General features: G+C 45.1%; 1 pseudogene; it reads left to right on the top strand.

The window, feature by feature from the left end:
* Positions 1-1,460: 1,460 nt before the first annotated feature.
* On the top strand, positions 1,461-11,353 carry LOC112076511 (exopolyphosphatase PRUNE1-like; annotated as a pseudogene).
* The last annotated feature ends 3,506 nt before the right edge of the window (positions 11,354-14,859 follow it).

Below are 14,859 nucleotides of genomic sequence, written 5' to 3'. Positions count from 1 at the left end.
CTCCATACCATCTCTCTTTGGAGTCAGAGACAGGGAATGTGATGATTTTGCCAAAGATGGTTTGAAGTGCAAATACTACTAACTTTTATCAATGGATTTTATCTATTGTTTTAGCATGGGATAGCTTTTTTATTAAAGACTGAACAAATAGACGTTTTATCCGGCATCTTTTATAGCCATTTACCTCGAGTGTTCAAATAAATCTTAGTTTTATTTGCTCTTTCCATTTGTTTAATACATAGGACCAAATGGCCATAAGAATCTCAGTTCAGGTGGATTGGATAGAATGGGTAATTACAAAACATTTTGGAGAAGATATATATATTAGTTGTTTATTTTATGTGTTCTCAACGTCTTAGGTAGATATTTCACAATTCTATATCAGTGAAGATTGTAAGGCTGTTTACACAGCAGGCGCAAATCTGATGTTTTACCCAATTATCGGCAAAAGGCTGATCTGATTGGTCAAAAGACCAATTAATGGAAAAATAATCAGAATTGGGCTGCCTGTGTAAACCCAGCCTTCGATCTTCACTGATATAGAATTGTGAAATATCTACCTAAGATGACAATGAACCATATAAGACTTTAACAGAGCCTACCATTTCCCATGTTTTATAATAGGCTACATGGTACATGTTATTACCCAGAGATAGGCTACAGTTGTCTGTTAAAAAATAAAGAAAAGACAGTTGATTGTTTGTCAACAGTTGACGTGCAAGGTCATCATGAACAAGAAATAAAAATAAAGAATGTAAACCATCATATATATTGAGGGGTTGTTTCTTTGGGAGGGGGTCACCATGACACTCTTTTTACATATGGACACTGGTCATGTCTAGAAGGGATGGCACTGATGTCAAAGTGACTATTGAGTTGCGTCAGGATAATTTTAGCTCACCCCACCCTTTTCATAACCTTAACCTATTCTCCTAAACTGCTACGTTAATTATACTAACCTGCTGCGTAAATTATCATAACCTGGTACTAAAGTCACTTCTGACATTAGCGGCATCCCATCACAAACTCTCGACACTGCTTACCATTGATTTTTAGAACTAACTCTACTACCACAGAACAACGAGACAGATATTTCACCGGATGTTTAAATGTGAAGCATCCGCTTGGCGTTTCCAATCACTACCAATGAAACATTTGATCTCAAGACAGTTTTCTGTTCCCAAAACTGGAATATGTTATGAACAGAGTGGACTAAGGTTTGTAGACTTTACCCTTTACAAAAGTTTTCAAAGTCGCGTTGTTTAGCAAAGGAGTGCAAATGCAAAATAATTTATTGCACACGCGCACTTCAGAGTAGGCGTTCCCTAACGGAAATATGAAGAAAAGAACGCTAGAACGCGCCAATAGGATCCCGCTAGCTCGTATTTGGCTCTGCCCCCCTTCTTGCTTGTTCTGCCCACTATGGCTCATTTGTTCCCATTGGAAACGGGAGGCTGTGGTCTATCTTGGTGTAGTTATAAAAATCTTTGCTACAACCGTTCTCTTTGAAACTACAAGTTTGTAAACCATATTTGATACTACACTACCCATAATACCACGTCCCGTCTTTGAACGTCACTTCAGCCCAAGACGAGTCACGCACGACTCTTGGACATTAACATTTCAAACTTACAGTGCAATCTTTTTATTCCTGAGACGTGCAGATACAGCTAACGTTAGCTATATGCAACAAAGACAACTAGCAAACTGTCATTACGTAGTGCACCCGATAACCATGGATACATTTTTAAAAAGCTGTCGCAATGTGCTGAAGGTAGGAACATCGACTGTCTGGTTTGCTTGCTTTATCCATTTTCAATGTTTTGTTTGTCTTAACGGCTAACGTTAGCTAGTTATGTAGTCTTGTAAATAACTTCGACATGTACATTTGATGGACAATTTCAATTAGTGGGGTTTTCAGAGATATCAGGAGAAAGCCAGCTAGACATTAAATTCCGACTAGATCAAGTCGAAAGACTTGTCATTCAAAAACAGTAAGGCAATGTGACAGCAGCCTGCCGCATGGTCACGGTGTTGCTTGTGGGCTCGTGCATGCGCATGAAATTAGATCAGACTGAGACAGTTGTCACCGTACACTAGCTACATTTGAACTGTACTGTACATAGACTGCAATTACAGCTAGCTAGTTGGCTAGCCAAGCTAATTAGGATTGTCACGTGATCACAATTGTGTTAAATGTAACTCATACACTGCTGCATTATGTTGCATGATATATAGCATTCATATGTTTCAGTGATATTCAAACAAATATAATTGTTCAATTGCAATGGACCATGAAAGTACATTTCTTGTAGGGTCAGCTGCCTGTCAGGTGCCTGTCAGGTGGCAATATGCCCACGTGCATTTTTTTTGCTTTYCATGTCTGCCACACTTACATTTACACGATGGCTTTAATTTCAGGGTCTTGATGTTGTGCTCTTGACCTTAAGTGAAAAGAGCACTGTTTGGGTTCAAAACAAGCCCTGTCAAGATTAGTGAGATCATAGCGTGTTTATAGCGCCTCAGAGCGTCACACCTTATTTACTCAGTGTTCAGTGAGGCGGAAGAGAAGTCAGCACCAGCACACAGAGGGCTTTTATTGCAGATGTACTATCCAGTGTGTACATGGGTGAGGCTGGGTTGAGAGATGAGTCTAATGGGAAATGAAAGACAGGTGCGGTGCATTTCAATAGTTAACAGTGGCTTCCTCTCCTTCTGCATCAATCTGAAAACATCATGGATAGATGAGACTGGGTTATATTGTGGATATTTTGTATTTATTTAACCTTTATTTAACTAGGCAAGTCAGTTAAGAACACATTCTTATTTACAATGACCAAAAGGCAAAGGTTATACAGTATCATGGATAGATGAGACTGGGTTATATCGTGGATAGATGAGACTGGGTTATATCGTGGATAGATGAGACTGGGTTATATCGTGGATAGATGAGACTGGGTTATATCGTGGATAGAGAGACTGGGTTATATTTGGGTAGATGAGAACTGGGTTATATCGTGGGTAGATGAGACTGGGTTATATCGTGGGTAGATGAGACTGGGTATATTCGTGGGTAGATGAGACTGGTTATATCGTGGGTAGATGAGACTGGGTTATATCGTGGGTAGATGAGACTGGGTTTATATCGTGGATAGATGAGACTGGTTATATCGTGGATAGATGAGACTGGGTTATATCGTGGATAGATGAGAACTGGGTTATATCGTGGATAGATGAGACTGGGTTATATCGTGGGTAGATGAGACTGGGTTATATCGTGGGTAGATGAGACTGGGTTATATCGTGGGTAGATGAGACTGGGTTATATCGTGGGTAGATGAGACTGGGTTATATCGTGGGTAGATGAGACTGGGTTATATGTGGGTAGATGAGACTGGGTTATATCGTGGGTAGATGAGACTGGGTTATATCGTGGGTAGATGAGACTGGGTTATATCGTGGGTAGATGAGACTGGGTTATATCGTGGGTAGATGAGACTGGGTTATATCTGGGTAGATGAGACTGGGTTATATCGTGGGTAGATGAGACTGGGTTATATCGTGGGTAGATGAGACTGGGTTATATCGTGGGTAGATGAGACTGGGTTATCTCGTGGTAGATGAGACTGGGTTATATCGTGGGTAGATGAGACTGGGTTATATCGTGGTAGATGAGACTGGGTTATATCTGTGGATAGATGAGACTGGGTTATATCGTGGGTGATGAGACTGGGTTATATCGTGGGTAGATGAGACTGGGTTATATCGTGGGTAGATGAGACTGGGTTTATATCGTGGGTAGATGAGACTGGGTTATATCGTGGGTAGATGAGACTGGGTTATATCGTGGGTAGATGAGACTGGGTTATATCGTGGGTAGATGAGACTGGGTTATATCGTGGGTAGATGAGACTGGGTTATATCGTGGGTAGATGAGACTGGGTTATATCGTGGGTAGATGAGACTGGGTTATTCGTGGGTAGATGAGACTGGGTTATATCGTGGGTAGATGAGACTGGGTTATATGCGTGGGTAGATGAGACTGGGTTATATCGTGGGTAGATGAGATGGGTTTATATCGTGGGTAGATGAGACTGGTTATATTGTGGATGCTCCCTGAGAATTTTCTTTCACCTGTCTAGTTGAGTTACTTCAGTACTCTGTTTACTCTTGATCTACAACAGATGGCTGATGTCCCTTCCCTATACCTCCATACTGTACTACTGAGTGTTCAGGGGGGGGGCAGCATGTTAATAATCCCCTCACTGACTGGGAACATTTTAGCAGACGCTCTTATCCAGAGCGATTTACAGGACCAATTAGGATTAAGTGCCTTGCTCTAAGGGCACATCAATTCTATTTTTTCACCTAGTCTGCTCTGGGATTTGAACCAGCAACGTAATTTGTAAGTCGCTCTGGATAAGAGCGTCTGCTAAATGACTTAAATGTAAATGTAAATGTTTAAATTACTGGTCCAATGCTCTTAACTGCTAGGCTACCTGCTGCTAGACTTCAGGCTGTAGACTGGCTAATTGTCACATGACCGGCTTTTGTTATCGCAACAAGCTGTCTCTGTTAGCCCCTAGCTCTGGCACCCATGACTCGTGCCGCTGTCACAGACAGCCATGCTCTGGGAAAATGAAACACCCTACTTGTTTCTCAACTCCACATTAAAACGTTCAACAAAAACATGTAGTGGAGTTAGCAGGCTGTAGCTTAGCCATTACATCACAGTCTGCTCTACTGAGGTCATTGATGGAATTATCCTAAGGCTATTTGACAAAGAGCTAGCCAGAGCCTTCAGGCAGGGGAAGGAAGTCAGCCCTTAGCTCATCCACTTTAGGCTACACTGGGATCTGCCATTGACCCTTCAGAAGGCTATTCAAACAGTGTCCAGGGTTTTACTCTAGGATGGGGGACATTGTGCAGAACCAAGAGTACCTAATCTCCAGTGAACAGCATCATCGTGACGTGCATTGACATTACAACACACACACACACACACACACACACACACACACACACACACACACACACACACACACACACACACACACAGCCTGTCCACATAGCACTGTCCACTCACTAAGACACATCTGATTGCCTTTGAAGGCCCATTACAAGAGTAATGGATAGACTGCCCTGTATTTTCTCATGGTAAATCCCCTCATAGGAGTTGGATATTCTTGTGACTGTATTCATCCCACTCTACCCTCCTCAGGGGAACGCAGAGGGCAGCCCATGGTTCCATGTGGTCCTGGGGAACGAGGCCTGTGACCTGGACTCCATGGTGTCAGCTCTGGCCTACGCATACTTCCTGTCCAAGGTGAGAGTAACCCACCCCATCATTTGGACCCGACCCATGTGTTGAGAATGGTTCAACAGAACAAGCGTCAGGTGTTATAACACCTCTCTCTCCCCCCTCCCAGACACTTGATTCTGGGAAAATTCCTCTTCCCGTTCTGAACATTCCCCGGCAAGAGTTCCCGCTGCGCACGGACAATGCCTTCCTGCTGAGAGAGAGTGGCCTCTCTCAGGATGACCTGGTGTTCCGGGACGAGGTGGACCTGGGGAGTCTACACCGGGCCGGCCGGCTGGACCTCACACTGGTGGACCACAACGTGCTGCCCAGGTCAGGGTCAACCATGACACCTTAACCCCTGTCCACTGACAGTCATCCAGGACGTAAACACTTCCCCATGTGATCATCACCTGTATCTCTATAAAAGCAACACTGACCTAGARACTCCTTGAAATATCTTGACTAAAGTCCCTGACTGACTGACTGTGTGGCTGTCTGTTGCAGCTCTGACCGTGATCTAGAGGAGGCGGTGTTGGAGGTGATCGACCATCACCTCCTGGAGAGGAAGCCCTCACCCTCCTGTCCCGTTACCGTGGAGATGGTGGGCTCCTGCACCACCCTGGTGACAGAACGGATCATCCAGAAAGCCCCTGAAGTCCTCGACCAACAGGTGGCCCAGCTCTTATATGGTAACCAGAAATATAACTGATGTATGTGGAAATCATGTCAGTATTTAGTGAACTATGTCTTTAACTGTGTCACTGTGTGAAGAGACTGACATCCTGTTCTTTGTGATCACAGGCACCATAGTGTTAGACTGTGTGAACATGGCTCCAGAGGCAGGGAAAGTCACCCCTAAAGACAGCCAGTACGCYGTCCTCCTGGAGACGCACTTCCCCAACCTGCCACCAAGGGGCGTCCTCTTCCAGTCTTTGCAGAATGCTAAATTTGACGTGTCAGGTAAACACCCCAGGATTAATACCTGAAGCTCAGCCTTGTGGGTGTGATGTTTGCCTCTCAGATTAGAACGAGGATCATCCCATGATATCAATGCCATGTTTAAGTATGAAGGAGAGGGAGACCTACAATGTTTTATGCTCGTATTCCTTGTTCCCAGGTCTCACCACAGAACAGATGCTACTGAAAGACATGAAGGTGGCATCGGAAGGAGATTTAAAACTGGCAGTCAGTGTGATATATATGACACTGGAGGTGGGTGTGTATCTTAACTATTCAGTATGTGATACAACACAAGGTTATACCTACTACTGGTGGATAATAACATGGTTCAAATACTAGTTATCATGTACCAGTTGTACTGCAGTATCCACCTCACAATGCACATGTTTCACCAATGAATTCTTTGTAGAATCTCACTTCAGATCTAAACTGAACACAGTCCTCAAGTTATCAGAGCCTTTCGCTGTGTTACTGCCTGTCGCACCCTTCAGACACTTCCCTGTGTTACTGCCTGACGCACCCTTCAGACACTTCCTGTGTTACTGCCTGACGCACCCTTCAGACACTTCCCTGTGTTACTGCCTGACGCACCTCAGACATTCCCTGTGTTACTGCTGACGCACCCTCAGACACTTCCTGTGTTACTGCCTGACGCACCTCTCAGACACTTCCCTGTGTTACTGCCTGACGCACCCTTCAGACACTTCCCTGTGTTACTGCCTGACGCACCTCCAGACACTTCCCTGTGTACTGCCTGACGCACCCTCAGACACTTCCCTGTGTTACTGCCTGACGCACCCTTCAGACACTTCCCTGTGTTACTGCCTGACGCACCTTCAGACACTTCCCTGTGTTACTGCCTGACGCACCCTTCAGACACTTCCCTGTGTTACTGCCTGACGCACCCTTCAGACACTTCCCTGTGTTACTGCCTGACGCACCCTTCAGACACTTCCCTGTGTTTACTGCCTGACGCACCTCTTCAGACATTCCCTGTGTTACTGCCTGACGCACCCTTCAGACACCTCCCTGTGTTACTGCCTGACGCACCCTTCAGACACTTCCCTGTGTTACTGCCTGACGCACCCTCAGACACTTCCCTGTGTTACTGCCTGACGCACCTTCAGACACTTCCCGTGTTAGCTTTGCCTGACGCACCCTTCAGACACTTCCCTGTGTTACTGCCTACGCACCCCTTCAGACACTTCCCTGTGTTACTGCCTGCCACCCTTCAGACACTTCCCTGTGTTACTGCCTGCCACCCTTCAGACACTTCCCTGTGTTACTGCCTGACGCACCCTTCAGACACTTCCCTGTGTAGCCTGACGCACCCTTCAGACACTTCCCCGTGTTACTGCTGACGCCCCTTCAGACACCTCCTGTGTTACTGCCTGACGCACCTTCAGACACTTCCCTGTTACTGCCTGACGCACCCTTCAGACACTTCCCTGTGTTACTGCCTGAACGCACCCTTCAGACACTTCCCTGTGTTAGCGCCTGACGCACCCTTCAGACACTTTCCTGTGTTACTGCCTGACGCACCCTTCAGACACTCCCTGTTACTGCCTGACGCACCCTTCAGACACTTCCCTGTGTTACTGCCTGACGCACCCTTCAGAACACTTCCCTTGTTACTGCCTGACGCACCCTTCAGACACTTCCCTGTGTTACTGCCTGACGCACCCTTCAGACACTTCCCTGTGTTACTGCCGACGCACCCTTCAGACACTTCCCGTGTTACTGCCACGCACCCTCAGACACTTCCCTGTGTTACTGCCTGACGCACCCTTCAGACACTTCCCTGTGTACTGCCTGACGCACCCTTCAGACACTTCCCTGTGTTACTGCCGACGCACCCTTCAGACACTTCCCTGTGTTACTGCCTGACGCACCCTTCAGACACTTCCCTGTGTTACTGCCGACGCACCCTTCAGACACTTCCCTGTTTACTCGCGACGCACCCTTCAGACACTTCCCTGTGTTACTGCCACGCACCCTTCAGCACTTCCCGTGTTACTGCCTGACGCACCCTTCAGACACTTCCCTGTTACTGCCTGACGCACCCTTCAGACACTTCCCTGTGTTACTGCCTGACGCACCCTTCAGACACTTCCCTGTGTTACTGCCTTACGCACCCTTCAGACACTCCTGTGTTACTGCCTGACGCACCTTCAGACACTTCCCTGTGTTACTGCCTGACGCACCCTTCAGACACTTCCCTGTGTTACTGCCTGACGCACCCTTCAGACACTTCCCTGTGTTACTGCCTGACGCACCCTTCAGACACTTCCCTGTGTTACTGCCGACGACCCTTCAACACTTCCCGTGTTACTGCCTCGACGCCCTTCAGACACTTCCCTGTGTTACTGCCTGCGCACCCTTCAGACACTTCCCTGTGTTACTTGCCTGACGCACCCTTCAGACACTTCCCTGTGTTACTGCCGACGCACCCTTCATAACTCAAAACGTGAAGGTGGGATGTTGCACCTACGTTCATGAAGATACACCCCCCCCACATGTCCAATCAGGTGGAAACCACCCACAGTAAAAAGGCACAAACCCTGTGCCTGCCTCTTCATGTGAACTTATAAAGGACTCAACAGGTGGCACTGAGATTCACAAACACAAACTGTAATATTCTTAAATGTTGTCCCTCAGGCTTTTCTACAGAGACAAACTTACAGCAAGAGCTCTGTGAGTTCTGCCACAAGCACAGCTACACTGGTGGTGCCATGACAATCTCCTTCAACGATAACAAGGAGCCCTTCAGGCAGCTGGCGTCTACAGCTCCAGCACCCTCTACAGGGGGGAGGTAGGAACTACACCATCCCAATCAGACATGATCCCATAGAGTTGACTATCTAGAGTTAAAGTAAGTCATTAGAATAGAGTTGATAGTAAGCTTTGGGTTTCCATGTTGTTTTTTTTACAATCTCTTCTTTATATGATCAACTGAAATGGTCTTTGTTGTCCTGCAGATAGCCAAGCCCTTGGAGCAAGCCCGGAGCCCCAGTCTGACCTGAGTCCAATGAGCAGCCTTACTCGGACATCAGGGCTTATCTCAAGCGCGCAACACGTTGGCTTCCAGGAAGACGGTGCTGCCGCATCATCAAGGACTTCCTGAGGGACAGGGACGAAGAGAGGTGCATGTGGGAGCCTAGAGAGAGCTACGAGGCACCATGGCAACGAGCGTGCACTGAGGACGTTGGGATAGAGGAGGACTCCTACTTCCCCCCCCCCCTATGAACAGTCTGGTGGAGGCTGTCCCTTGACACGGGCTGCCCAAGATCACGTGAAGCTCTGACGGAGAAGTTCAGCAGATGGCCAGCGAAGAGGAGAACGCAGGGGGACACTGATGTCACTCACACTCCGGTGGTCAGCGGAGCACCCAAGCTCACTAACTTGTATAACAGCTGGATGCCAGAGAGTTCTCGAACAGGATTCAGACGCAGTCAGTACAGATTGTTTTGACTGTGCAGGGTGTTAAGGTAGGCACAACATTGATCCGCTGGGACGAGGACTGGGAGTCACACTGTTCCCAATACAGAGGAGTAAACAATCCACTGGCAATCATATTGGAGATGATGGAAATGTATTGAAAATATTAGCGGTCCAAGGCACTGCATCTCAGTGCTAGAGGCATCACTACAGACCCTGGTTCGATTCCAGGCTGTATCACAACTGGCCGTGATTGGGAGTCCCATAGGGTTAGGGTTTGGTCGGGGTAGGCCGTCAGTGTAATAAGAATTTGTTCTTAACTGACTTGCCTCGTTAAATAAAGGTTCAATCAACAAATATTAGTGACACTGATGCTTTCKTCCTTGAATGGGAATAAGACATTTAAGTGGGAACCTTGTTAATGGAAAAATACTCCCGGTTGTTATGTTWCCGGGAAATACATTTTGCTGTAGATTTGAGAAAATAGATRCACTCTCTCTCTTCTCCCCAAGAGTGTYTGTGCAGCCTAGACTAATGTGTATATGAACATTTTTGTGATAGATGCCTAAACCAATATGTGGTCTTCTTACTAAGGAAACAGGGATCTTAATCCAGGAGGGCATTGAATGTCTCTACTGTAACCAAGAAGCTTGATCTTGACATCTAGGCACTGTGCCCTATACTAATGTGTATAGGAAGATTTTTGTTTGAGATGCCTAAACCAATTTGCGGCCCCACTTTATTTGGATAGTCCAGCTGTAGATGCTCTAAAGATGGTCAAACTATCTGTTGATAAGCAACTGCTTACTAAGCTTAGGGTAAGGGTTAATAGTTAGAGTTGGGTTTAGGGTAAGAGTTAAGTTTAGGTTAAGGTTGGCGTTTAGTACATAGTTTGTTGAAATGTGATAGTCTGTAGAGCATCTACAGATGGACTGTCCAAGTAAAGTGTTACTCTGCATGATATGCAGTGTTGATTTGAAATAATTGATAAGCAGTTTGACGTTGAAGTGTTTGTGTTGAATAGTTATTGCTAGAGATAGCTAGACATTATTCCTTGACTGACTGTTTTATTGATAATAAATCAGTTTTGAATGTTCTTCTGACTCAAAACACCATTATAATACTGTATCTTCTCCAAATGAAAGATTTTGTATACTACAAATGTATGTAAACATAATTTAAAAAATATTATTTAAGAATTATCTGATTATATGCAATTGTATTGCAAGAAGATACAGTAACTTCCGTTTGATAGTGGTAAAGCACTTGGTACCAATGATATTGCTGATGTCATGTTAATTTGAATATAATACTTTGATCTCTTTTATCTGAAACTAGGACTCCCCAGAACCACTCAAGGTACTGCCAGGCCTGATGTAGTCTAATTAAATGACTGTTTATTTCATAAAATGCTCCAAACTGATGAGAACAGTGTTCTTTGAGATCTAGCTATAATCTGCACCAAAAGGTAGAGTAGATTTCAGTCAAGGTTAGACCATTGGCAGATGTTATGAAGGACAATCAAGTGAAAAATGTCAGTTTGACCTTTTTAATCATTTGGAAACCAACTGACTAAAGTTTTACAGTTAGAAATGTAATGGTTTCACCTGAAATGTTGAAAAGGGTTAAATCGTATTAAAGTTTCTTATCCTGTTTTGTCGTTATTTCAACTCAGTATTTGTGATGGGGAGGATGTTGGGACCATGGAGGCTCCTCCCAGTGTGGTATCTACTGTCTTCCTTCCTCTAGAGTTAGGCCGTATCCAAATGTTCATACCGTTTCTGTACCATACCGGGGTATACGTATTACCAGAAGTGCACACTTCTTTTTTAGGCACAAAACAAATGAGGCAACAGGGATCTTGATCCAGGAGGGCATTGAATGTTTCTACTGTAACCAAGAAGRTTGACCTTGACATTTAGCAAACCAAATGCATAGCTGGAGCCCTCATTTATTTCTTATAGTTATACTTAAGTTGCAACGCGGCAGGCCCTGCGAGGCGGGGTGCCCCCAACCCAAATAATGGTATTGAAAATCATACCGTTGGTATTTTTCTAAATACCCTGGTATAAACGGTAAATCGCCCAAGCCTGCCTACCTCCCTCCTATCCTTAACTCCTCCCTGACTTCCCTGAACTGATGGAGGGAGAACTGAGGCACATCTAATTCGATGCAATGATTTCTATAGAACACTGCCCAATAGAAATGTAGATGCTATATAGCAATGGACAAAGCCTCCATTAGGGCAAGAGCTACAAATGTTTTTGTTTATTCTATGCAGTTGCATTTCTATCTGCGAGGCTCTAAAGCTAAACAGTTTCAATCTGCCGGACTAAGCACCATAGGCTGCCCAGGTGAGTTTAGCCTTAGGAATAGGGAAACAACCACAACAGGAGTTCCTGCCTGAAAATGCAGAAAAACTGTAGGACAGGAAAGAGGGTGAATTCACTGACATAGACACACATCCACAAAAACACACCCACCCACATCAACAAACTCCTCATAGAAAGGCAGATTGAGCCAAAGCAGGCTGTCTTGTTTTGCAAGAAACTCTAGTCCTGGAGGTATTCCATTCAGTGCTGTAATAATTCAATCTGATCTCACTTCACAGGTGGGACGATATGGGGACCTATACAGACCAGGGGTACCAGTATATGCTAAATGGGTTTAAGTGATTAGACTGAATGTATCTACCACTTTGCTAGTTTATCTGTGGAAACCCATAGTTTCACAACCAGTGTGTGTTAAACAAATGTGAAGTCGACGCTGCATAGCGGTGTGGGTTTTTCGGAAAAACTTAAAAACAGTGGTATCAAGGTTTCAGCTACATTTCAATTGCAAGAGAAGATGAGTAGTGGAACTTTCAACTTAGTGTCTAGAGGGACAAGATTGAAGTATTGGAAGTGTGAGGTGTATCTATCTCCTTTACACCCCTCTAGACTCCATGTCATTATGACCTGCTCATCTGGACAATGGACAGGGGTAACCCAAAAGGAAGAAATGCCGGAATTCACCAAGCCACTCTGACCCACTAACCAGGCCAGTAGTGACGATAAGATGCCATCCGTCCTGGGAAGTCTGCCTAGAGAGCTACCACTCCAGTATGACACACAGCTTTGACAAAGTGGACCCAACCGAACTCAGCTTCAAAATAATTTAAATTGCCTCATGTTTTCTTCATCTCATTAACTAAGATTTCTAGCGACACATCTAGGGCAAACTCTTCCAACCACACATTGATGTGGAGAAGCTGTTGACACCGATCCCTCCTTGGTGTCCACAGCGGAAAACAGTGTTCAGGTGAGGGTCTTGATGTAATAAACAGTGAGATTCTTAAAGATTTGGTTTAGGGATTCTTGCCTGCCATCTTTTAGCAAACAATAGCTACCACCTACTCAATCTCATTTGTGCACCTAACAAGTGTCTTATTATTCACACCACAAGAGCTAAAACTGAGCGAGAGTCACTCTTCCTCTAACTGATCTCTTGTGAGTCTTGTCTGAATCATAGTCAATAAGAGACCACTGGTGTGTCTTTTGTTTGTAGACTTGGCGGAATCTGTAATACTGAGAGAGCATGAAAATAGCTCATGACCAGCCAGCGACTGCTTGATCTTCGATGTACGATGCACTTATGCGTCCTCAGCCGTGACGACAACGATAACACTTAGTGCCCTGCGAATCACATCTTCGTTCTCTGGAGGTATTGTCATCGATCGACTCTGATTCCCGGGGGATAGACTTCTGGAGCTGTAATTGGAGTGCGCTTAGAGAGCAACTCGGGCATTTTTTCCGGTTGTCCTTCTTTTTGAGACTAGAGTTTTAGAGACTTCTCTACCGGCTGGCCCAGTGCCTCAAACTGGTGATCCTGAGTGAGTTAAATGATTCTGATGAGTGTGCTCAGCCGAAAATCCATTATTTGCGTGGGAACCGCAAGCAAATCATCTATTTTTGAACGGGGCAGATTTACAATTGGACTTGAGACATAGGGTATAGTTTGCAATATCGGGGAGATTTCTTGGCGTTAGGTTGAGAGTGCCCTGCTATCTACTCCACATCCTCCTTAGGGTGAGGCGAGATGGGCGCTTTCAGTAATGCTGGGCCTCCGACATGCCGTGGGCGCACTTAGCTCAGAGATCAGTTTACATCTGCTCTTTTCCACTAGAAAGTACAATATGCGACCCTAGGCATGCTTATTACTCTATTGCGGGCGATACACGGCGAAGAACAGAAAGGTTGTCTTCCCGTTCCCCTATCCACGAGAGTCATGCCTCAACAGCTTTTTTTTTACCACGCGTCTACAAGGAGAGGTCCGAGAAATGAATCTACTCATAAAATCTTGTCCCCAAAATGTATTACTTGCGGGCTCGGCGCCGCGGTTTCTTATAACTTTCTTGCCCTGGGCCACCAAGCAGCCGAGAGACAGCTTCAAGCGCCTTGGCATACGATTCTAACAAGTGTCTGGAAAAGCTATTGGGAGGGATGCGACACGCCATTATTTCACGAGACATTGCACTTATTTGTGGTTGGTAGATGGTCGGTGGAAACCGCTTCATGAGCCGCGTCAGAAAATACTTCTCATAAGTGTTCTCAGATTGGACCGTTGAAAAAATAACGGTTCACCTGGTCTGGATTGCAGGAGCACACGGAGACTCTCACATCTGTGCCAGCAAATGCACAATCTCTGAGACTATACCACACCCTTTAAAGCGCCCGCTATGCTCCAATCTCACAAGATGTTTCAGGTTATCCAGTGCACAACCGATCACGTCTCATGAGAACGCTGACGGCCCACACAATTTTAATAAATAAATTTTAACAAACTAGATCATGAGTTTTTTCTTACTTCTTGACTATCTCTCTTACAAACCACATTTTACCAATAGTGTTTCTCATTGTCTTCCATGTCTGCTCTTAGGAGATGCGTTGAAAAAAAACTACACACATAAAGACATACGAATTTCCTAGCTGGAGGTCATGACTCATACTCATTTAAACTACATAGGAACAAATGGAGACTGTTATCAAAGGTAGATTGTGTCGTCTTGCGATTCTTCGTAAAAAACAATCTGAGTAAGGAAGTCAATCTCCCTATTCATTCGTTATTGAATATGTTAGAGCTTATAAACAGGACATAGATCGTAAAGCCAAATTTGCAAT

This window comes from Salvelinus sp. IW2-2015, unplaced genomic scaffold (genome assembly GCF_002910315.2).
Source record: "Salvelinus sp. IW2-2015 unplaced genomic scaffold, ASM291031v2 Un_scaffold3802, whole genome shotgun sequence".
Lineage (NCBI taxonomy): Eukaryota > Metazoa > Chordata > Actinopteri > Salmoniformes > Salmonidae > Salvelinus > Salvelinus sp. IW2-2015.
Note: the sequence above shows the minus strand (reverse complement) of the source record. Positions and strands in the feature narration are given on the sequence as shown.